Source organism: Carettochelys insculpta, chromosome 1 (genome assembly GCF_033958435.1).
Source record: "Carettochelys insculpta isolate YL-2023 chromosome 1, ASM3395843v1, whole genome shotgun sequence".
NCBI lineage: Eukaryota > Metazoa > Chordata > Testudines > Carettochelyidae > Carettochelys > Carettochelys insculpta.
Genome location: NC_134137.1, coordinates 311,607,067 through 311,630,940, shown reverse-complemented (window position 1 = coordinate 311,630,940; position 23,874 = coordinate 311,607,067). Strand labels below are relative to the sequence as shown.

At 47.9% G+C, this 23,874-nt stretch overlaps 1 protein-coding gene across 1 annotated transcript in view; it reads right to left on the bottom strand.

The window, feature by feature from the left end:
- BEST3 (bestrophin 3) overlaps positions 1 to 9,751 on the bottom strand; it is a 38,622-nt gene extending 28,871 nt beyond the window's left edge. The window contains exons 1-2 of the mRNA XM_075012961.1: positions 9,567 to 9,751; positions 9,379 to 9,459 (exon numbers count right to left, since the gene is read on the bottom strand). The gene's annotated coding sequence lies outside the window, so the exon portion shown is untranslated. The remainder of the gene's footprint in view (positions 1 to 9,378; positions 9,460 to 9,566) is intronic.
- Positions 9,752 to 23,874: the final 14,123 nt, after the last annotated feature.

The window sequence follows — 23,874 nt, the reverse complement described above, 5'->3', positions numbered from 1 at the left end:
CCCAGACATGTTGGGAAACTAACACAGCGAGGCACAGACTATCCAATAAGCTGTTGGACTGCATTGATTTCAATTTATTTCAGAAGGTGAGAAAAGTGGCTGGGGGAGAAGCTGTTCTAGATTTGATTTTAATGAACAGGGAGGATTTAGTTGAGAATTGAAAATGGATGGTGGCCTGAGAGAAAGTGACCATGAAACTGTAGAGTTCACGATTCTAAGGACCTGTATAGCTACGTCTACACGTGAATGCTACATTGAAATAGCTTATTTCGATGTAGCGACATCAAAATAAGCTATTTCGATGAATAGCGTCTACACGTCCTCCAGGGCTGGTGCCGTCGACGTTCAATGTCAACGTTGGGCAGCACCACATCGAAGTAGGCGCTGCAGGGGAGCATCTACACACCAAAGTGGCCCACATCGAAATAAGGGTGCCAGGAACAGCTGCAGACAGGGTCACAGGGCGGACTAGCGCTTCTGGGGCAACAGCTAGCCGCTCCCTTAAAGGGTCCCTCCCAGCCACACTCAGCCCGCACAGCACGCGGTCTGCAGAGCCATAGGCACGCACACCTCGTCAAAGCAGTATGGACCCCCAGCAGCAGCAGCAGCCAGAGGTCCACACAGCCGCCCCTGCAGGAGCAGTGTTCGCCCTGCTCAATGCCATGCAGGAGGCAGCTGATCACCTTTTTAGTCACAGAAGAGGAGCTGCCTCCAGGGGAGGAGGAAGCAGCCCCAGACCCTGCTGTCCTCCACCCCCGCCCCTGCCCCTGCCGCACACGCCGCCGGCTGTGGAGCTACCCCACGAGCACCGACTGGTGGGAGCGGCTGCTGCTCGGCAAGTGGGACAACGAGTGCTGGCTCCAGAACTTTCACATGAGCCGGCAGACATTTCTGGAGCTCTGCCAGTGGCTCACCCCTGCACTGAGGCACCAGGACACCTTCATGCAGCGTGCCCTCAGTGTTGAGAAATGGGTTGGCATCGCTGTCTGGAAGCTGGCCACTCCAGACAGCTACAGATCCGTGGGCCAGCAGTTTGGCGTGGGCAAGGCCACCGTCGGGGCTGTCCTCATGGAGGTAAGAGGACCCGCGGGGAGGGGGAGGCAGCCCTGGGGGTGGAGGGCAGCCCTTGGGGGGGAGGGCCAGACATACCCTGCACACCCCTCACTGGTGCTCTCCCATGTCCTTCCCCTGCAGGTCGTCCGCGCCATCAATGCCCTGCTCCTTCACAGGCTCGTGCGGCTTGGGGACCCGGATGCCGCCATTGCGGGGTTTGCCAGCCTGGGCTTCCGAAATTGCTTAGGGGCTCTGGATGGGACCCATATCCCCATCTGAGCTCTGGAGCACAGCGGAGGATGCTTCCTGAACAGGAAGGGCTACCATTCTGTGGTCCTCCAGGCCTTGGTGGACAGCCGGGGCCGCTTCCTGGACATTTACGTTGGCTGGCCTGGCAGCACCCACGACGCCCGGGTGTTCAGGAATTCGGGCCTGTGCCACCAGCTGGAGGCGAGGACCTACATCCTCCAGCGGGAGATCCCTGTGGGGGACACCGCCATGCCCCTCTGTGTCATCGCAGATGCGGCGTACCCCCTCCGGCCCTGGCTCATGCACCCTTACACGGGCCATCTCTCAGCCAGCCAGGAGCGCTTCAACACGCGCCTGAACCATGCGCGCCAGGTGGTTGAGCGCACTTTTGGCCACCTCAAAGGGCACTGGAGGTGCCTCCTCACCCGCCTGGATGCAGGCCCCACCAACATCCCCCAGACTGTGGGTGCGTGCAGCGCACTCCACACCCTGGTTGAGAGCAAGGGGGAGGCATTCTTTCAGGGCTGGGCTGTGGAGGCTGGCAGGGCTGACGTGCAGCCACCCGCTGCCCCCAGTCGCCAGGTGGACCCCGAGGGGATCCGGGTCCGGGAGGCCCTGCAGGCCCATTTCAACCAGGCCGCGGGGTGAACACTGGCAGGCTCCCGCTGCACCCCCCCATCCTCCACAACACTCCCTGCCCCCACACCCACACCACAGAGCACCCAAGAGCACACCCCCCCACTTTTCTTGCAAATAAAAATAGACCTGTTGTTTTTGAAACCACAAAACAGTGAATTCTCTTATTAATACAATATATATATATATATATATATATATATATATATATATATATATATATATAAAATAGTGGAACAAAAAGTGGGGGGATGATTTACATGGGGGGGCAGGTACCATAAAAGAAGAGGGGTCTAACACAAACTATATACAAATATAATGGGGATATGTACAAAGGGGGAGGTGGGGCCACGTCCTGGGCCCCGCACCCCCTACTGTCCAGCGCCTGGGGTTGGCGGGTGCGACCCTCGCCTTGGCCTCAGCCCTGGCTGAGGCTGGCTGGGGGCTGGACGAACCGGCAGATACGGCCAGCGGGTGTCAGCTGGCCCCGGGTCCCCCTCAGCGGAAGGCCCCGGGGTGGCGGACGGCAGTGGGATGGCAGTCGGAGCAGTGGGTGGAGCAGCGGGTGGAGCAGCGGGCAGGGCGGGCAGAGCGGCGGGCAGCGCAGCATGGGGGGCTAGGTAGTCCACTATGCGCTCAAAAGTGCGCACAAAGGCCCCCCATGCCTCCTGGCGCCAGGCCAGCGCCCACTCCTGCAATTGCAGCCGCCGCTTGTCCACCCGCAGGCACCGCTCCGACACCTCCAGCTGCCTCCGGAGGGTCGCGAGCAGCTGGGGGTCCTTCGCCGTCCTCTGGTGGTGGTGGCTGTGCCGTCAGCCCCGCCCTGGGGCTGGTTGGTGCTCCACCGAGGGGCTGGCCTGCAGCAATGGCCCCGGAGGGGATTCCGGGACCACTGACACCTCGCCGGCGCTCTCCGGTTCCTCCGATGGTGCAGCTGCGGAACACAGGGGGGAAGAAGAGTGGAGACAGCCGTTAGTGTGGCCCCTGAGCCGTGGCCCTTGTCTCCCCACCCCTCTGCTGCTGGATCCCCGTCCCCGTCCCCGGGAGATGCTGCTGCTTCTGATGGGTGTCCCCCCGCCCGCTCCCCAGGGACCCTAGGTTCCAGTCCCCGCATCCCCAGGGATGGGGCATGGCACTGTCGTGCTGGCGGGGGCAGGGGCTGATGCACTCTTCTGAGGGACATGCCACTGCTGTCCTTGGGGCCATGGTCATCTGGGCATGTGGAGGGCCCTGGTCATGTCTCTTGTCCCCGCCCCTCAACCCTGGGGGTGTGCACCGGGAGGGTACATACCTGATGGTCCGCTCCCACAGTTGGGGGACACCCTCTGGGCGGACGCCCTGCTGAAGCTCTGGGACGGCAGGATTATTTGGAGCCCCCCATCGCTGGAGGAGGATTCCCCCTCCTCCTCCTCCGGCGTCCCCGGGGTGGGCTCCTGGGGGGGCCCCTGGGGTGCTGGGCTTGCCTCCGGGGTGGACTCCGCCTCTGGGGCCTGCTGGGGCTCGTCGGCTGAGGTGTCAAGAGTGGCCGGCGGGGAGGAGGTGTACTGGGGGCCCAGGATTTCCCTGAGCTCCCTGTAAAAGGGGCAAGTGGTGGGGGCAGCCCCAGATCGAATGGCTGCATCCCGGGCCCGGGCGTAACCCTGCCGCAGCTCCTTAACCTTACTCCTGACGTGGTCAGGAGTGTGGGCAGGGTGACCCTGGGCGGCCAGGCCCTCGGCCAGCCGAGCGAATGCATCCGCGTTCCGCCTTTTGCTCCCCATTACCTGGAGCACCTCCTCCTCGCCCCAGAGCCCCAGCAGGTCCTGGATCTCTGCCTCCGTCCAGGAGGGGCCCCCGCTGCCTCTTCCTGGGCTGGCTGGCTGGCTGGGAGCCCTGGCTCCCCTTGGTGGGGGGTGCCCTGGGGGCGCTTGGGGGGCTGGCAGGCGGCCGTCGCAGCGGGGGTGTGTCTTCGGGCTGCAGGGAGGCGTGCAGGCTAGCTGCGCGTTACTGCTGCTGCCTGCACGCACGCTCAGCTTCCTGCACAGCAAGGCCGGGGGCGGGGAGCTTTAAGGGGCTGCTGCACACGGCGACCATAGAGCTCAGGGGCTGGAGAGAGCGTCTCTCAACCCCTCAGCTGATGGCCACCATGGCGGACCCCGCTCTTTCGATGTTGTGGGACGCGGATTGGCTACATGTGCCCTACTTCGACGTTCAACGTCGAAGCAGGGGGCTATTCCATCCCCTGATGGGGATAGCAACTTCGACGTCTCGCCGCCTTATGTCGATGTCAACTTCGAAATAGCGCTCACCACGTGTAGACGTGGCGGGCGCTATTTCGAAGTTGGCGCGGCTACTTCGAAGTAGCCGGCACGTGTAGACGCGGCTTATAAGGGAGAACAGCAAAATAGAGACAGAGGATTTCAGGAAGACAGATTTTGGTAAACTCAGAGGCTGTGTCTAGACTAGCCCCCAGCTTCGAAGGGGGCCTGGTAATTGGGTGTTGGGAGATTAGTAAAGAAGTGCTGTGGTGCATATGCAGTACTTCATTAGGCTAAATTTCCCCAGCGGCAACTTTGAAGTGTGGAACTCCAAAGTGCCGGTTTGCATATAGCTGCGGGTCTGCCGCAGGTACTTCAAAGTTTTGAGGAGTAAAGGGACTTCGAAGGAGCCTGGGTACTTCAAAGTACCCACGGTTGACCCGAGGCTACATGCAAGCCAGCACTTTGAAGTTTCACACTTTGAAGTTGCTGCAGGGGAAATTTAGCCTAATGAAATGCTGCATATGCACCGGAGCACTTCTTTACTAATCTCCCAACACTCTACCATGCCCCCTTCGAAGCTGGGGCTTAGTCTATACACAGCCAGAGAGTTGGTAGGTAAGATCCCATGAGAAGCAAGACTAAGGAAAAACAACTGAAAAGAGCTGGCAGTTTTTCAAAAGGGCGTTTTTAAGGGCACAAAAGCAAGTTATTCTGCTCTGTAGGAAAGATAGAAAGTATGGCAAAAGATTGCCTTGGCTGAACCAGGAGATCTTGCATGATCTCAAAAACAACAAGGAGTCATATAAAAAGTGGAAACTGGGACAAATTACAAAGGTTGAATATAAGCAAAAAATACAGGTATGCAGGGGCAACATTGGAAAGGTAAATGCACAAAATGAGCTCAAACTAATTAGACACATAAAAGGTAACAAGAAGACATTCTATAAATTTATTGGAAGCGAGAGGCAGACCAAGGACAAGGTAGACCCACTGCTCAGTGAGGAGGGAGAAACTGTATCAGGAAATTTGAAAATGGCAGAGGTGCTTAATGACTTCTTTGTTTTGGTCTTCACCAAGAAGTCTGATTAGGGAACGCCTAACACAGTGAATGCTAGTGGGAAGGGCTAACATTCAGAAGATGAAATAAAACAAAGGAACAAGTTAAAAATTACTTAGAAAAATTAGATGTCTGCAAGTCACCAAGGCCTGATGAAATGCATCCTAGAATACTCAAGGAGCTGATAGAGGAGGTATCTGAGTCTTTAGCTATCATCTTTGAAAAGTCCTGGAAGTCAGGAGAGATTCCAGAAGACTAGAAAAGGGCAAATATAGCACCCATCTATAAAAAGAGGAATAAGACCAACCCAGGAAATTACAGACCAGTTAGTTTAACTTCTGTGCCAGGAAAGATAATGTAGCAAGTAATTAATGAATTCATCTGCAAACATCTGGAAGAAAATAAGGTGATAGGTAACAGCCAGCATGGATTTGTAAAGAACAAATTATGCCAAACCGATCTGATAGCTTTCTTTGATAGAACAAAAAGTCTTGTAGATGAGGGACAAGAAGTGGATGTGGTATACCTAGATTTTAGTAAGGCATTTGATACCATCTCACATGATCTTTTTATCAATAAACTGGGCAAATATAGCTTAGATGTGGCTACTATAAGGTGGGTGCATAAATGGCTGAATAACCATTCTCAGAGATTAGTTATTTATGGCTCACAATCATGCTGGAAGGGAATAACAAGTGGGGTCTGTTTTGGGTAGTAAATTTGCAGATGATACCAAGCTGGGAGGGGTTGCAACTGCTTTGGAGTATAGGGTCATAATTCAAAATGACCTGGACAAATTGGAGAAATGGTCTGAGGTAAATAGGGTGAAGTTTAATAAGGACAAATGCAAAGTACTCCATTTAAGAAGACATAATCAGTTTCACACATACAGAATGGGAAGCAACAGCCTAGCAAGGAATACTGTAGAAAGGGATCTAGGGGTCAGAGTGGACCACAAGCTAAATATGAGTCAGCAGTGTGACACTGTTGGAAAAAAAGCAAATGTGATTCTGGGATGCATTAACAGGAGCTTTGTGAGCAAGACATGTCATTCTTCTACTCCTCTGCACTGATTACAACTCAGTTGGAGTATTGTGTTCAGTTTTGGGCACTACATTTCAAGAAAGATATGAAGAAATTGGAAAAGGTCCAGAGAAGAGCAACAAGAATGATTAAAGGTCTAGAGAACGTGAACTATGAGGGAAGACTGAAAGAACTGGGCTTGTTTAGTTTAGAAAAGAGATGACTGAGAGGGGACATGATAGCAGTTTACAAGTACCTAAAAGAGGGTTACAAGGAGGTGAGAGAAAAACTGTTTTTCTTAGCCTCTGAGGATAGGACAAAAACCAATGGGCTCAAACTGCAGCAAGGGAGGTGTAGGTTGGACATTAGGAAAAACTTCCTAACTGACAGTGTGGTTAAACACTAGAATAAAGTGCCTTGGGAGGTTATGGAATCTCCATCACTGGAGCTGTTTAAGAGCAGGTTAGATAGACATCTGTCAGAGATAGTCTAAATGGTACTTGGTCTTGCCATGATGGCAGGGACTGGACTGGATGACCTCTTGAGGCCCTTCCAGTTCTCATGTTCTCTGATTCTATCATCATCTGCTTTTTTCTCTTTGGCAGTAGCAGACAGAATGCCCTTAGAAGTCAAAACATATAAGATTTTACTTAGTGGCATGTGTGTTTTGTGGGTAGGCAATGGGCTCTGGTGAAATATAAAGAAAACATTTTAACAGTGGCATGGAAAAACACATAATGCCCCACCCTAGTATAGTGTAGGCTTTTCATAGGGTAACTCCCAACAAAGAGGATATTACAAGATCACTGTGTATAATAATTACTTAAGTTTGCTTGAGAAACAGGCTCTTTAGTAGACTCTTTCAGCCTGGACTTGTCAGAGCTGAGCCTGGGCACCTCTAGGCTAGTCAGCTCGTAGCCCAAGGACCTCTGGGCTTGCAATATCAGTTATGAGTGTAAAAAAGTGCTCAACCCCTGTCTCCTAATTGCTTGAGCCTCTGCACCTCTTTCATTACAAATTAAGCACAGAGCACAAGTGGCATTTCTTTTAAATAACTGAGGGACAGGTGGTGTCAGATGGTTTTCCAGGGTTCATGCCAATATTTTCACATAATGAGATGAGCAGCTGAGACTGCTCCACTAGCTTTGTGCAGTTTTTCTGAAGACACAGACCTGGAATTCTGCAATTTTGGAAGCAAAAATAAACTACAGTTTTCATAGTGCAGATCCACTGAAACTGCTGCAGAGAGCTGTAAAAGTACAATCTCCCTGTGCTATGGGTGGTTACGATATCTGGGGAGGGTTTATCCCAAAAGCGGGAGCTGTTTTCACTATTTCTTGCCTTCAGGGGTACCCTCCCCATCTTCTATACTCTCCCCCACTTCTCTGCACTTCAGGGAGGCAAAAAGAGCTCTGCTGGAACCCTGCTAGCAGAGACTGTTGACAGTATACAATGATTCAGGGGATCTTCTGACCACGTTGTCCACACTCTTTCCCGGACATTACTACTCACACTTGAGGCTGGTTGTTTCCCTAAGACCCTCCTGGTTCATGGGAAGTTGTGCCAGACACAGGTCATTCCAAAATCCTACCTAGTGACCTTACCACCACTGGGGGTCTCTCCACCAGAAGCGAACATAGACCCTGTATGATTTTAGCCCCATTATGCTAAATTTTAAAATATCTGTGTATTCGGATATAACTTTTCTCCTTTAGATTTAGCTCCATGTTTCATACTAATGTCATTAGCAACAGATTTCAGGTTAAAAGCTCTCACACGGTACCAGGGCAATCCCAGCACCTTGGTGATCCCTCTGACCCTGTTCTCACCAAGGGCTTGTTATAGAAGTTCACCAAAAGCATGTCAGGAAATGCCTTCAGCTTTCAATGAACAAGGGATAAAGGCTGGGGCTTTAATGGGCATTTTGCCTGAATAAAGGTGAAGGTGCCACCCATTCAGTGAAAACAGTGCTTAGTCTAGGGAAGGATGCAGAATATGCTGCTTTTTTCTGTGTGGAATGTGAATAGTTTCTGTAGACATTTACCTATACCCTCAAATATGCAGGTGAGAGGTGAAATTTCTGCACAGGTTTTTCCTTTCATTTTCTCATCTCTGACATTTAAATGCCAGATTCCAAGGTAAAATATAAGACCTACTCAAAATTTTATTAGGTTAAACTAAATTTTATAGTAAACTCTCAAAAACACACAGTAAGGGGCAGAAACCTGCAAACTGTTTTCCTCTACACTGCAGTACCATAATATAAACACATAAATGCCTTTTGGCTTATCATCTAACGTCTGAAATAAATATCTCAATTATTATCAACAGTCTACCTTGTAGATTATTCAAAACCTGTAGCCTTATTATTAGGGAATGTTAGTTTGCTTATGGTATTTACACTTCAGTGTCAGACTAATTTATTTTCATAAGGAGCCAGTTAGCAATCAGGAATTCTATTTATGCACATAATACCCTTGAAAGAAAAAGAAAAATTATGGATTTTGCTAAGTATATACATTATTTCACATTTCCAGCGAATGCTTTAGCTCTGTCACTTTGTTCGTCCTCTGATATCCCTCGGCAGACCTCCTCAGCTGTTTTAATTGCAATGATATCTTACAGTGCACAGTGTGGGTACTTCCTTTCTCATGAGTTTATAAATGAGCAAAGTCCAACCGAAATGTTGTCTGGGTATTCCTCTGATTATTGCACTGCCCTAAAGACAACTCAACATGAGTTAGGATCACTAGTGGACAGGGATATGGAGATTTTACCATCAAGATCTCTAACTTGCTCTGAACACATAATACAATGCAGTGGAAAAAATGCTTGAGCCCTGTTACACTACCACTGTCATGATTCGTTCCAATTGGTGGAGGTAAGAAAAGCCGTGTGGCCCTATGCATAAGGCATTGAATTGGGACACTGGAGAATTATGATCTCTTCCTGGCTCTGCCATATGCCAGCTGTTGTGATCTTGGATGAGTCATTTATCCTTCTACTGTCATCTTAATAACTTCTTTGGGGCAGGAACTAATTCTCACTCTGTGTTTATACCAAGCTGTGCATGTTCTTGAATATAGTCTTGAGTTGCAAATGTAATACAAATAACGATACCTTCCTAATTCATCCTAGTAGAAGCAAGGCCAGTGGGTTTCTAATCATCAGAGGTCTGAGAAACCTGGAAGAGTTTTCTCACTGAAAAGAAAAGGAAATGACTAAAATGGGGGGCAAATTACATTGGCAGAGAAAAAACAACTGCTACTGCTTTTTCTTTGAATAAAACCGTTGAGTTTTTTACTTACTGTTACTTGTCACTGGGATTACCAGCCTTATCGAACTCTTAAACAAATTAAGGTCGGAATAAAACTGCTGCATGATTCAGCTGTTCACTGTCTTTGTAAAAAGAATATGTAGAGCGCTGCCATGAAGTCTAATAGTCTCTTCAGTGAGAAGGATTGAAGTAATTAATTCCAGTCAGAGAAATACTGCTGTGCTTAGCACCACTCACTGTGGGCTGCAGAGCATACTTCAAAGTGGGCTGCTTTATCTCCAGCAGTCATATGGTAAAATGTCAGAGGATCATAAATGTACTCTGTCTGCAGATTAAAACCTGCTGCCTCAACTCCACATGAAGAAACACTTTGATATGTGATGCCCTTTTAACAAAATACGCTTCATTTTCTAGTCACTGCTGCTGACTTTGGTGGGGTGATGAATGTTATGCTTTTAGACGATAGCCCTGTTGTTTACCATGACAATGCCTTTGTTGCTCTAGGACACCCACACAAGGAAACTACTGCACAGACATAACAGGCTAACATATGGAATGTGGTACCAGAGAGGTTCCTGCTGCCTCTGTGTGATTCACCCCAGGTGCAGGCAGGTGGAGAACTGGAGTGACGAGTCAGCCAGCTCACACTTCTGGTAGGCAAAGGACAAGGGGTTGATATCAGAGGAGGCAGTGGCTCCTCTCTGCCCGAGAAGGAGGGACAAGGATGCTTTGTCTGATGACTGGGGAGAGACTGGCCACCTCCAAGATGCTTCCCTGTCAGCTGAAAGCTCCTAAATGAAGGGAGAGGACAACATCCCTTTGGAATGAAGTTTGCCTCCTGACTATTGTCCTCTGTAACTGCCAGGCCCCACTAGTCACTCTCTTGCTGTACAGGTGCATCTCAGGGGTTGTTATGGCTCTGGAGCTATGAGATGGTAGTGTGCTTGAGGTTACATGTGCTTATTCAATTTACCTGTGGGTTCCATACTTAGATAAAAATCCTGGCCCCATTAACGTGAAATAGGTGTTCTGATTTTTGACTTCAGTGAGGTCAGGATTTCACTGCTGGTGCCTCCTCTTGCACTTGTGTCCTTAGGATTGACTGGGTCTGCTTGTGCAAAACCAATGTAAACCAGAATAACATGCCACCTGTGCCCACCCAATGTATTTTTCACATGGTGTGCAAATATGTTCCTTCTACTAAATTTCTTATATAGATTAATGGATATCATTAGAGAGGACATTAACTTCCAGTGAGTATGACACTACCTTTGGTACCTCTGTCTGTTCCACTTTAACTTCTCCTTTTGTTACGGCCCCTAGGGGGTTCAGCAAGGCAAAGATGGCTTGTCAGGGTGCAGAAGGAGACACTGACTCTGCTGGTTTGTCACAACTGTTTACACTGTAATTGTTCAGAGGGCTGTCCCCAGGAACCTCATGATTGCAAGTGGGAGGGAATGTCTGATTCTGAAAAGGAAGTGGTGGGCATCCAGCCAAGGAAACAGATTTGCCATCTGCACTGAAGTCAGACGTCATAATGACCTTTCAAGGTCAATCTTGCATATAAACAAAATAAATGAGGACCCTGAGGGGGAAATCCTGATCTCAGTGAAGACAATGGTTAAACTCCCCTTAATTGCAATAGCACAGGATTTCAGCCTGTTTTTTGAGAACATTCAAAATGCTATTAACAGTGATTGATTGTGAACTGACAGTGAAAAACATGAGGAACAGCAAACACAAACTCCAGATGACACTTGCCCATCAAGTCTCATCTAGATTAGGATTTAAAGGTGTAATGAGAGCACATTAGCTAATTTGTGCTAACACGCTTTAAGTCTAGTGTAGAAAAGACTACACTACTTTAACATGTGAAATGCTGGCCAAACTAAACTGCCAACAGTTAGAGCCTAGACTTTGAAGTGTGCACTTTAGCATGGGTTTGTATTTTATCTTGTCTCAGCTACACTTTGACTAAGTTAGATGACTTGCATTTGCTAAGAACACAACTCTTATCCTGCTTTAGGCTAAGTCTACAGTATCAAACAGCAGAAGGAATTGTTCTGAATCAAGGGCTTCATTCTGCTCTCATTTACACTGGTTTCAACAGGGAGCAGCTCTGCTGAAATCAGTGGAGTCAGACTTCGCAAGGCAGCTAGGGTTTCAAAGATTATTGCTTAAGAAAAGCATTCATTTTCTTTCACAAAAGTACAACTGTGTACCCATTGATCTAATATTACTTATTTGCATGCTGAACCCTTCAAAATCTTAAATCCACTACCCCTTATTAATAAACTTTTGTTCACACTATTTTGAACTATATCAGACATTAAACTATGTTGAATCTTGATAACTACAGTTTGCGGTCCAAATAGGTATTTATATTTCCCTGATAGTCTCTTTATGATTCAATAAATTGAATTCAGTTTGAAATAATGGAAGATTTTTTCATATCAGAAAATTTGTATTACTATACTATTTGAATATCACCAGCGTATGTTGATATTGCAGTTAACACAGTACATTCCCAGTGTTTTCTCAGTTAATATTTTGTGGGAGAAGACTAACAGACCCATAAACTGATAATCTAGGATGTTAGGTTTTTAGGGGGTACACTATTTAATCTTTGAGAGTAACAAATATCAACAGCTTGTAAATTATTCAGAGTTCCATAAAATGAACATCAGAAACAACAACTGAGCTTGTGATGTTGAAGGGCCACAGAAACAAAACTAGCAAATTACTAAATTTTCACCTCTTCATTTACTCTGGAATACCTTTGGCAGACAGGATAGTACATCAGTATTAACAATGGGATGGTGTACTTCCCATACTATTCACAGTTGTTATACCATGTCTGGCATTGTGATATTTCTGTCTGATACAGCTGCTTTTGCTGAATTGTGATTTATCTGATCAAAAACATTCAATAAAAATACCCTTATATTTGCTCTGATTGTCTGTGAGAGAGAGGGTCTGCATTGAGGTGCACTCTCAAATCTTGTTCCACTTCAGAGCTAACATGGAGTGAGGAGAAGGAAGTTTTTCCTCAGATACCTGTCATCTGCGAGAGAACTTAAGAGGAAGACTGAACCAACACACGCCTTTGTTTTTTGCACAGACTATACAATCCACTTGTTCTCAGCACCTGCAACAAGCAACTTTCTCCTACCCACTTCTCCAGCCCATCTTCCTGCAACCTCCCTCTTCAGATAAAAGCTTAAAAGTTTACATACTATTTTTCAATCTGGGGTTACAGCAAGGAAGAATATAGTACCCTCAAACTCAAAAATCTCAGTGCTACTTAGGAACTCCTGAACACACACCTGAATTTGGGTCTTTGATGACCAAGAGCAGCAGCTGTGCCTGAGGTGGAGTGGCAGGAGAGGGGAGTGGCACGTAAAAGAGATATTTGCTTGTTGGACTTTCATGCCACAAGGTGAGGTGACTGCCTGATATGCTGCGGGCTGGGAGTTTTTGCTCACACCAAGGTGTTCAAATCCCAGTTGTGGTGTTTTCCCAAATTATGCTAGATTCCTTTTCCCTTTCTTTTAAAAGTTTTGTCTGCCGCACACAGACTTAGTGCTTGCAAACAGGGAACCCTCTCAGAGGCACCAGGGATAGCATTTAATTTTCCTGGATTAGTGGGGGGGGGGCTTGAGCCAGTTCTGTGCTGTGTTGTTAACTAAGAGGGACCGTGGATAGTGAATCTGGCACTTGTGGCAGCTGGCTGTACCTGGCAGAAGGGTTGCTGGAGTAATGTAGTTGGGGGGGACCCAGATTTTAGGAGCTGTGCAGTTTTGTGGGGCAGATCAAGATGGACTTTAAATTCACTGAATTAAAGAAAGAAAAATAGACAGTTTGGAGCCCTTTTTATTTGTGCTGTGGTTTGTTAGTCATATGCCAGTGGTGGGCAACCTGAGATCCATCAGGATTCTGTGTATGGCCTGGGAGACATTTTGTTTACCATTGCTCATGCAGAAGGTTGCCAGATTCCGCTGATTTCTGCTCACGTCGATTTTTTCCTACCAGTATTGCTAAAGTGACATTCATGTACAGCAGAGGCATGTGAAGTGAAATGCATCTGACTGCACACAACACTGATGGTGGGAGCCGTGCGCTCCCTCTGCATCCAATCAAAGTGCTGCAAGGGTTCAGTCCGCACACCCTGCAAATTCTAGACACGCAAGCGCAGTTAACAAAAGTACCTTACCTCAGGAGGCTGTCTTGGTTATGACAATCTTGCAGCCTGCTGAGATGGAGGACCACTTGTGGCTTACTTGCTTGCCTAGGCTGCCCATCGCTGCTTTAGACTTTAATTGGGTCACATGCTTAAGCACATCTACAAATTGTTGAACTCCTGCAAGGAAGGAGACATGAATTTGGTAGGCAATAAATTTCAGAAGTGTGTAAGGGTTACAAAAAGGTGGGCCTCAGAGAAAAAAATACCAGATTTTACATAAGCATAGGTATTTGGCCAGATCCTGCAAATCCTTACCAAGTAATCTCATTCACTGATATTAATGAACTGGGACAGAATCCAATCAATGCTGCCTGAAGACAGCCAAGATAGAGGGCACATTAGGGGAAAAGTTGATTTAAAAAAAAAAAAAAAGAAGCATTGTTATATAACATGTTGCAAGTGGAAGCAGAATACTGAGTGGAAAGTACAAGTCACCTCTTAATTACACATTCTCATCCATGAACTATAGGATTACCTCTTCTTATTAATCCTTTGAAATGTCTATAATTGGCACCACAGTCTGCAGTCTGAACAAGATTAATTAGCCTACAAACAGAGAAACAGAATAACAGACAACATAGTTCCAAAGGCATTTGGCTGAGCAAATATTAATCACTAACAGAATTATTTTGTTAATATAATCTCATACTTTGCTGTCTATACACACCTCAGAAACTATCAGACTGTTATATATACAGCAGAGTATATAATAAATATGGCTCAAGCTCACACTACTAAGAATACATTTCTTGATGCAGTATCAAATTAAAATAAATTAACTGTTTTTAAACATCTCTAAAAACAGAGCTCTTATGGGACACATGATTTCTCTGTAGGCCGAGACTCTGGCACAATCAGAAAGATGAAAGTTCATTAAAAAATCATGTTGCATTGTAAATAGAAATGAGCAAAGTAGGGGCTGCTGGTAAAATGATGGTTCAGATAACACCCTTGTCAGGAGCCTGTTTAACAATATACCTTGGACTGGTATACTTCCTGATTGTGGGCTGTGCAACAATATGTGTAGCCTCACAGGGGAGTCTTGGCTCATAGGAGGTGGGGGATGGCTGTTCACCTGCGGCACTGAGTCTGCCTGGAAGTCCAGGGTGCTTTAACTCTTTAGTCAGTAAGGGTATAGCTACACTGTCATTTAAGTCCAGGCTCAGACTCAATCTAGAACCCAAAGCTCCCTTCTGACTACAGACAGCGTACGTCTATACACTGCTTAGGGTTAGTAGTACTTAAGTTTGCAGACTGTATGTTTGTTAATTGAGGGCTTGAGCGTCTACAGTAATTTGTAACCTGAGGTTAAGAATGGTTGAACTCTGGGTTCCAGCCTGGAGCTCCAGCATCTACCCTGCATTATGTTGGGAGCCATCTTTGGGTCTGGCAGTGGTGGGCGGCCTGAGCTTTGCCCAAGGCCCGGGGATGAGGAGACAGCGGAGCCAGGAAGGACCCAGCCGCGACAGAGGCGACCACTCCGTGGGGTTCAGTAAAATCCCCGCTCGCCGGTAACTAGAGCCCGTTACTAGACCCAGGGGCGGCCCCTCACCAGCCCCCAAGGCTGAAGCCGGGCCTCCCCCACCTCCGGGGGCGACTAGGCTGCGTCCCCCTTCCCCTCCCGCCAGTGAGACCCTCCCCGGAGTCTGCCCACCCCCTGCCCCCCAGCCCAGCCTGGGGCCAAGCGCCTTAGAGAGCTGGGGGACGGGCGGGACCTCGTGGCGTGGGGCTCCATTTCGGGGGGTAAATCCACCTTGAGAAAGAGGGAACCCCCCCCACCCCCCGGCTGGGATTGAGGGATCCATGGAGCAGCCCCTAGGGGAAGCTGCAGAGCGGCTGTTTCCTCGGGCAGGCCCCCTGCCACTGCCAGGGCTCGGGCACGGGCCCTCTCCTCCCTGGGTTCGGGTGTGAGTGACAGTTCTTTCCCAAACTCCTCGGGGACTCCTGCAATCACAGAGTCCCTGGGTCAGCCCCAGCTGTTAAGTGGAGCAAAGAGAAGATCCTGTCAGTACTAAGGTCCTTAGACTTTAAGGTCTGTGCTTCTCCTTTCCTGGGGCGTGGGGGGGGTCCTGAAAAGAAACCTGTTGTCAATTAGTAGTCTTGCAAGGCTGCACACAGCAGTGCCCCAAAGGGATTGAACTCAGGATCGAGACTAACTCTGGCTGCACCCAGTTTAGCTGACTTCAGAATATGTGAAAAATCGAACAGTTGGTGACATTGGCCTTGGCGGCTTAAGACCAGCAGACAAACCAACAAAACCCTTCTGTCAGCTTTGATTTTTAATTGAGAATGAAAATACAAAAATAGCATCTCCTATCCTATCTGTCAGTATGTGGAGTTGGGAAATCATTCCCAAAGCTGCTGCTTTGGAGAGCGTGGGTGCACATTGCACTCGGGGGTTGAGCTATGAACCTTATTTTCAAAGTAGAATGCTGTGTTATTTGATTATAAAAATGAAATATCCTTGGAATAGTTAATTTTGAAACTAGGAGACTTGGAATTATCACTATGTAGTGTGAATAGGTTCAATATGTATGCAGTTGATCAGACTTCATAGACAATGCTAAACTTGGTGCCAGATACTTGAGGATTTCAGGGAAAAGTTGGTGTCAAGGTGTTTCCTTAGATCTCTTTTTTTTCCTCTTAAAATAGTACCATCTAAAGCAACTGGTTCAAGAGCAAGTTGACTCCTCCAGACACTCAGAAAAGACTACTGAAGGGGCAAGATCAGTTGTCAATAATCCCATAGTAAAATTACTCCCAGTTCTGGCATAAATTTTGGAAATAGGAAATGAGTGCATATTCTTTCAGTGTGCCAATCTTCTCAGTCTCCCCCAGTAGTATATGCGACACTTTAATAGTGCTGGCAGTCTGGAAATTATTCCCCTTGCCCATTCTGCCTCAGACTCTCATGATATTCTTATCAGAAAACTAGGCAAATACAATTTAGATGAGGCTACTATAAGGTGGGTGCATAACTGGCTGGATAACCGTACCCAGAGAGTAGTTCTTAATGGTTCTCAATCCTGCTGGAAAAGTATAAAAAGTGGGTTTCCGCAGGGGTCTGTTAGGACCAGTTCTGTTCAATGTCTTCATCAATGATTTAGATATTGACATAGAAGGTACACTTATTATGTTTGCAGATGATACCAAGTTGGGAGGGGTTGCGACTACTTTGGAGGATAGGGTTGTGATGGGGTTCAGGGGTCCCCCTGCACTGCACCCCGTCCGCTGGCAGGAGAGACTCTCACTCAGCAGGTACAACAGCAGGTTTATTAGGCAACAGATGTCCAGTTTCTCACAGAAGCAACAGCATAGCAGCCAGAGACAGTCCTTCCAACCTGTCCTGGGGAGAAGACCCCGAGGGGTGCCCCTCTGGGGTGTAGCTTCCCCCTCCTCAGGCTGGCTGCCTTCCAGCTCTCCCTTTTCCTAGCCTCTAACTGCCGCCCCCGATTCAAACCCCTCTCAGCTCCTCCCTGCTCTTTGTTCAGGCAGAGGTGTCACCTGCCAGTTGTAGCCCCAGGGTCATCCTTAGCCACTGGGAGCTGCTGCTTGCCTCAGACATCCAGCCTGACTCACACATGCACCCCCCCCCACTCCATCACAAGGGTCATAATTCAAAATGATCTGGATAAATTGGAGAAATGGTCTGAGGTAAACAGGATGAAGTTTAATAAGGACAAATGCAAAGTGCTCCACTTAGGAAGGAACAATCAGTTTCACACATACAGAATGGGGAGAGACTGTCTAGGAATGACTACAGCAGAAAGGGATCTAGGGGTTATAGTGGACCACAAACTAAATATGAGCCAACAGTGTGATGCTGGTGCAAAAAAAGCAAACACGATTCTGGGATGCATTAACAGGTGTGTTGTGAACAAGACATGAGAAGTCATTCTTCCGCTCTACTCTGCGCTGGTTAGGCCTTAGCTGGAGTATTGTGTCCAGTTCTGGGCACTGCAGTTCAAAAAAGATGTGGAGAAACTAGAGAGGGTCCAGAGAAGAGCGACAAGAATGATTAAAGGTCTAGCGAATGTGACCTATGAAAAAAGGTTGAAAGAATTGGGTTCGTTTAGTTTGGAAAAGAGAAGATTGAGGGGAGACATGATAGCGGTTTTCAGGTATCTAAAAGGGAGAAATAAGGAGGAAGGAGAAAACTTGTTCTTCTTGGCCTCTGAGGATAGAGCAAGAGGCAACGGGCTTAAACTGCAGCAAGGGAGGTTTAGGTTGGATATTAGGAAAAAGTTCCTAACTGTCAGGGCAGTCAAACAGTGGACTAAATTGCCAAGGGAGGTTGTGGAATCTCCATGGCTGGAGATATTTAAGAACAGGTTAGATAGATGTATATCAGGGATGGTTTAGATAGCACTTGGTCCTGCCATTGGGGCAGGGGCTTGGACTCAATGGCCTTTCGAGGTCCCTTCCAGTCCTAGTGTTCTATGATTCTATGGGGACCTGACTGATTCCATTCATCCATATCCCAGACGTCAGAGCATCCTCCCCATAATGTGGCCACTCTGCACCACAAACAAAGAGTTTGTATGGGAAAGTTTGACTGACCAGATGACGTAGAAAGTCAGCCCACGGGATTGTGGGATACCTTTGGCAGACTGCTAGAGCAGGAATCCAGTGGGGCTGCATCTACACTGCAAAACAATAGGGCTTGAACCTTCAGGCTCAGGCAGATCCTAGGTCTCTGGATCTAAGTGTTGGGTTAGAATGATTTGTGTGTAGGCAGATGGGGAGTTAGGCTGGGCCTACATTGCAATGTACCCACAAATGTATCAGACTGGGGCTCACATCTAGTGTTCTAGGACTATGGAGGGTCCAAGCCCACGTCAAGCCATGATCCAAAGATCAAGCCCCATTGCTCTGCAGTGCAGATGCAGCTCACCCCACTGTGACTCAGGTCCTGAGAGTCCTCCAAAAAGTATCCCACAATCCTGTGGGCCAACTTTTTGCCCTCTGTATCCAAAAAATCTCCATTTTACTTCAGTGAAAACAAAAGCAAACTACCCTGGGCATACAGTGAGCCAGCACAACCCTCTCCATTGAATTCTGACCACAAAGCTGCAAATACACCATCAGAGAGCTGTCAGTGTTTGCTTCTGTTCATTCTCCATTGCAATCTCTTGCAAACTGCGCTGCTTCATGTTTGTGGGAACAAAGCCAAATTTTGTTAAAAGAATCCACTAGAACTATGGACTTTGGTGAGAACATCACTAATGACCACACATACCAGCAGATTTTGAAGAAGCTGGCAGTGTTGCAAACTTGTGACCTGGTGACCAGCACAGGGAGAGAATTAAGCAGTTCAAGAGCAAGAACAGTACACCAATTATAGTCACACACTGGACAACTTACCAACATTATGCTAGTTCTATGAGTTTGACAGGCACTGCTCTGAGCCTAGCGTCAAGAATGGTGCAGGACCTGCTGGCTCACAGAGAGGGACAATGTTGACTCCAGAATTCAACATGGGGACTGACAGGAGCCAGCAGCAGGCAGTGAATGAGGAAAATAGGGAAGTCACTCAGTTACTGAAACTGGTCCTGGAGTAGGCTGGATCTGTACTCAGAAGAGCTATTTGATGTATCCTCCTGCCTCAGAGGAACAGCCTGCAGCAGAGACAATGGACAAAAGCTGCACCTGTGCCTGGTAAGGTTCTGGCTCCATTTTAATGTTTTTTACTTCAGTAATTGGAAGGATTTCTCCTCTGTGGACTAATGCAAATTTTATGAGAAACCCCAGCTGGCAGCATGTATCTACTAGTGGCGGTCTGTATGCCAGCACCTTGGCACTTCCTTCTTTCTTCCCCTATCCCACATGAAATTCAAAATGGTGACTGGGCAATGCAAACAGTTAAAAAAACACTGTGGAAGTGTATTTTTACTGGAACGGCCTAGTTTTAGCAAGGTCATCCCTGTTTCTTAAAAGTAATAACCTTGCGTTGCCATGCCTGTAAATATGTTGCTCTGTAACCACTACATGGTCTATGAAGCTGCTTGGAAATAGTGAACAATTTTGGGTGAGGAAGGGAATAGAAATGTATTCCATTTACAAATCTAGTTCTTTTCTGATAGAGGGACTTCAAGCTAGTCCATAGGGGGGACAACCTTTTGACACCTAAGACTTCACAAAAAATGAACTTGTTTTGGGTGTGTTTGTATTTGGAAATGAGGTGGGGTAACCATTCTCCACAGAAACACATTATTTACCTCTTTGCATCCTTCTTTGATAATTAAGCTCTCTGTTACCAGCACCTCTTAAATCAGGTATAGTTTCATAAGCCAAGGCAAAAGTTGGTATGTGGGTCCCCCAGAATAACAGTTTTCACTCTTGAGCATCACAAAACACCTGGCATCGTGGTCTTTCCTAATGCAGCCCATGTTGATCAGGAATCAAACTCTGTCATCCACGTAGGCCTGAAAAACAATGGAGTAGAACCCCTTTGTGGTATGTATTCTTGTGCTCCTTGAAGAGGGCAAGCTATGGGCATGAGTCCCCCTTAGTGGCCAAGCAGAGTTTGGAAACTGCATTCTCTCAAGCCAACATTTATTTCAGGAATAAATGCTATACCCATCACCTGAGGATAAATAAACCACATGCCTGATTGTCCCAGAAACCTCTGCCTCCACTTTTCCCAGAATTGACTTCCCACCTCAAACTAGTTAGCATCAGCACCATTCTGATAGCCACTTTCCAAACAGTTGTATGTCTGGAAGAGCCAGGGCAGCCTCCTGCAGGTATCTTTATAGTGGAGAGTGGAGGCAATTGATCCACAAAGCTCTAGAAAGCTGGCTTTCTTCATGAGAAAGTTCTAGATACAATACCGGGCATCCCAAGTCAGCATGACCATGTGATCTCACCTGTCCATGCTTCTGAACCTGTCCTACTCTAAGCAGAGAGCATCTGTGACTATACCGAGTATCAGAAGTAGCATCAGCGAGCGCGAGTCTGCCACATCAGGGAGTTCTCCTCTTCCTTCTCTATTGCACATTCTATCAGGTGCCTTCAATGGGCCAGAAAATGCTTAGAAATGTCCACCAGTGCCTCTCATGGAAGCCCTGCCTGTTTCCTGACAGGAATGAAAGCACGAGTTCTTCAAAATGTTCCTTCTCTGTGTTTATGGCTCTGGTAGGTAGGAGCACACGGACCAGAATGACTGCACAGTAGGCTGTGTTGGGGGCTGTTCAAACCTCCTGTCATGTGCAAGGTGGACAGTCAGGTTCTCTCGCAGTGCACTACAGTCAAAGGGCTGGAGCAGTCACATGTCAGGAGGGTGCCAGGGAATCTGGGGTATTGCTGGTTTGATGCAAGTCTGGGTGCTGCAGTGCAGATGCCAGGCATGGGGCTGGGGGACCAAGTGGGGCAATTGCCCTGGGGTTTGGTGATATAAAAGGGCCCATAAGGTCCTGGCTGCCACTGTGACAGCAGCAGTGGCTGAAGCCATAGGCCATTTAAATGGCTGCTGGAGCGCTGCATGATGTGCTTTGGGCAGCACTCGGGTCAGGACGTGCTGTGGTCTGAGAGATACTGAGGGATGGCTGCCCCCAACTTTTCTGTCCCTTGTGGGGCAAAGAATAAGCCACCCCCCCCACCTTGCCCAATGGGGCTGGCAGCCCTGCTGCGGGTGCCAGAAAGAATGCCAGAGAGGGGCAACCCAACTCTTTCCGAGCCTCAGCCAATCCCCCAGAGTATGTTTATACATATGACTGCTCTAGCCCTTTGACTGCTTTATTTCAAAATAAACTATTCTGGAATAGATTTTCTGGAATAGAGTATTTCAAAATAACGCTGCTACACACTATGGCTACGTCGATGCTCCAAGGCATCCTTCAGTCTGCGTAGATGATGGATCGTGCCCTTCGTAACTCCATTTAAGATCGTCATTTGCAGCGCTGGCTGTGACTGTGGAGGCCCACACAAGAGTGACAGTCCTTGCTACATCTGCTGCATGTGTAATGTTTCAGAAGGGGCCTGGTAACGAGTGAGTTGGGAAGATGTGCTGCCTCATTAGATGCAGCACCTCATTAACATAATGGCAGCCATGCACGATTCAAAATGGACAGTTTTGAATTGTGTGCTGCCTGTGTAGATAGGAAGCCTTTCGAAAGCCCCTTTTTCCTAAAACCTAATAGGAAGAAGGGGCTTTCGAAGACTGGGGGTCCTTTTGAAAGGCCCCGGTCTACACAGGTGGCGTGCAATTCGAAAGCCACACTTTTGAATTGCACATGGCCACCTTTCTGCTAATGAGGAGGCACTGCATATTCATGGCAGTGCCTCATTAGCATCTTCCCAACTTGTTCATTACCATGCCCCTTCCGAAAGTAAGGGGCTAGTGTAGAAATAGCCAAAATGCATTTCAGAGTAGCCCTCAGCTATTTTGAAATACAGCATCTACACACAATAGAGCCAATTTCAAAATAGTCACTGGGCACACTATGGCTCATTTTGAAATAACTCTATTCCCTGTCTATGCAGTCCCTATTTCAATATAGCTATTTCAAAATAGGCACTATTGCTCATGGAATGAAGTTCACCTATTTTGAAATTATTTTGACATAGCAGCTGCGTTGTGTAGACGTGAGCTAGGGTTACCATATGAAAAAAGAGGACACTCCTGAGAGGGAGCGTATTGGTGTCAGTAGCTACCAACTTGCATTGCATTAATGTGTTATAGTATATCTAGTACATTAAATACAGTAGATACTGATATCTACACACTCCTTCAGAGGGAAATACAGCACTTTAAAGACTACCAAAATAATTTAAAGTGCTACATGACTGCTGTTTTGTTTTGTTAAAGTACAGGCTATTTCACTGGTACTATCCCTCTTCTTAGGGATGTCCTCTGTTGTGAAAGGTTAAGTATAGTAGCCCTATGCTAGCAAAATTATTTAGAAATAACTTTGCTGTGTGGTCTTACCCCCAGGCTATGTCTACACTAGCATTCATGCAAATGAGGCACAGATTTACAGATCTGGTGCCTCATTTGCATATTCTTGCAAAAGCACCTACTGCTTTCCTTCTTTTGAAAGAGCTATGTCTACACATGCTACTTCTTTCGGAAGCGGCATGGTAATGAGCTGTCTGAAAGCTGCTAATAAGGCATGGCTGTAAACTTCCCATGGAGTCTGGCACCACGTGCCCATATGTTAGTAAGGCATGGGAAATTTATATATGTGCCTCATTAGCATCTTGTGGACAACTCATTGCCATGCTACTTCTGGAAGATGTGGCAGGTGTAGACACAGCCATATGGATGTGGCTCTTTCAAAAGTAAATCCTATCTTCGAAAGAACCCTGCTGCAGCTACACCTCTTTTCTTCTTTTGAGGCAACACATATGTAAATCTGCAACTCATTTGCATTATCAACCATGCTCATTTGCATGCCTCTTTCAAAAGAGGAAGGGCCCGTATAGACACAGCCCCAAAGATTCTGCCTCTCCCATTAGCTTTACCTGCCTGGAGCGCCTGTCCCCTGCCCCCACCAGAGCCCCAACCCTTCCCCCCAGCCTCAACCTCCTAGACCCCCAGGCCCCGCTCACTAGCCCTATTCCCCAGGAGCTCCCTGCTGATTAGTCCTAATCCCGCCTTGAGGGGGCCTATTTCTCAGAGCAGGCATGTCCCACCCAAGCACCAAGTGACGCCTCGGCTGCGCTTGCGAAGGGGTGGGTGGCTCCGTACAGAACGGGACCCAGGTGCCAGAGAAGCGGGGCCAAGCCACAGCGAGCTCGGGGTGACAAGACCCCCTTGGGCGCCAGCCCCTTTCGAGCAGTGCCTGAGTGCGGCAGAGGAATTAACAGTGTCCCCCGGCCTCCGCTGCGCGCACGTTTCTGCCGACCCCCGGGCAGACACCGCTCCATTCACTGTTGCGCACCGCAGCAGACCCGCCACCCGGGCGCCTCGAGCTTGGCCCGGCACGGCCCCGCGTGCGCCTTTGGGAGCGCGCCGCACCTGCGGCTCCTCGCTGGGTCCGGGCGCGCTGCCGAGAGCTGCGCCTGGGCTGGGCGGGGCAGAGCTCTCCCCACCCAAACCCACCCGGCCAAGCCCGCTCAGACGGCAGCGGGGGCGGTGCGCGGAAGACGGGCA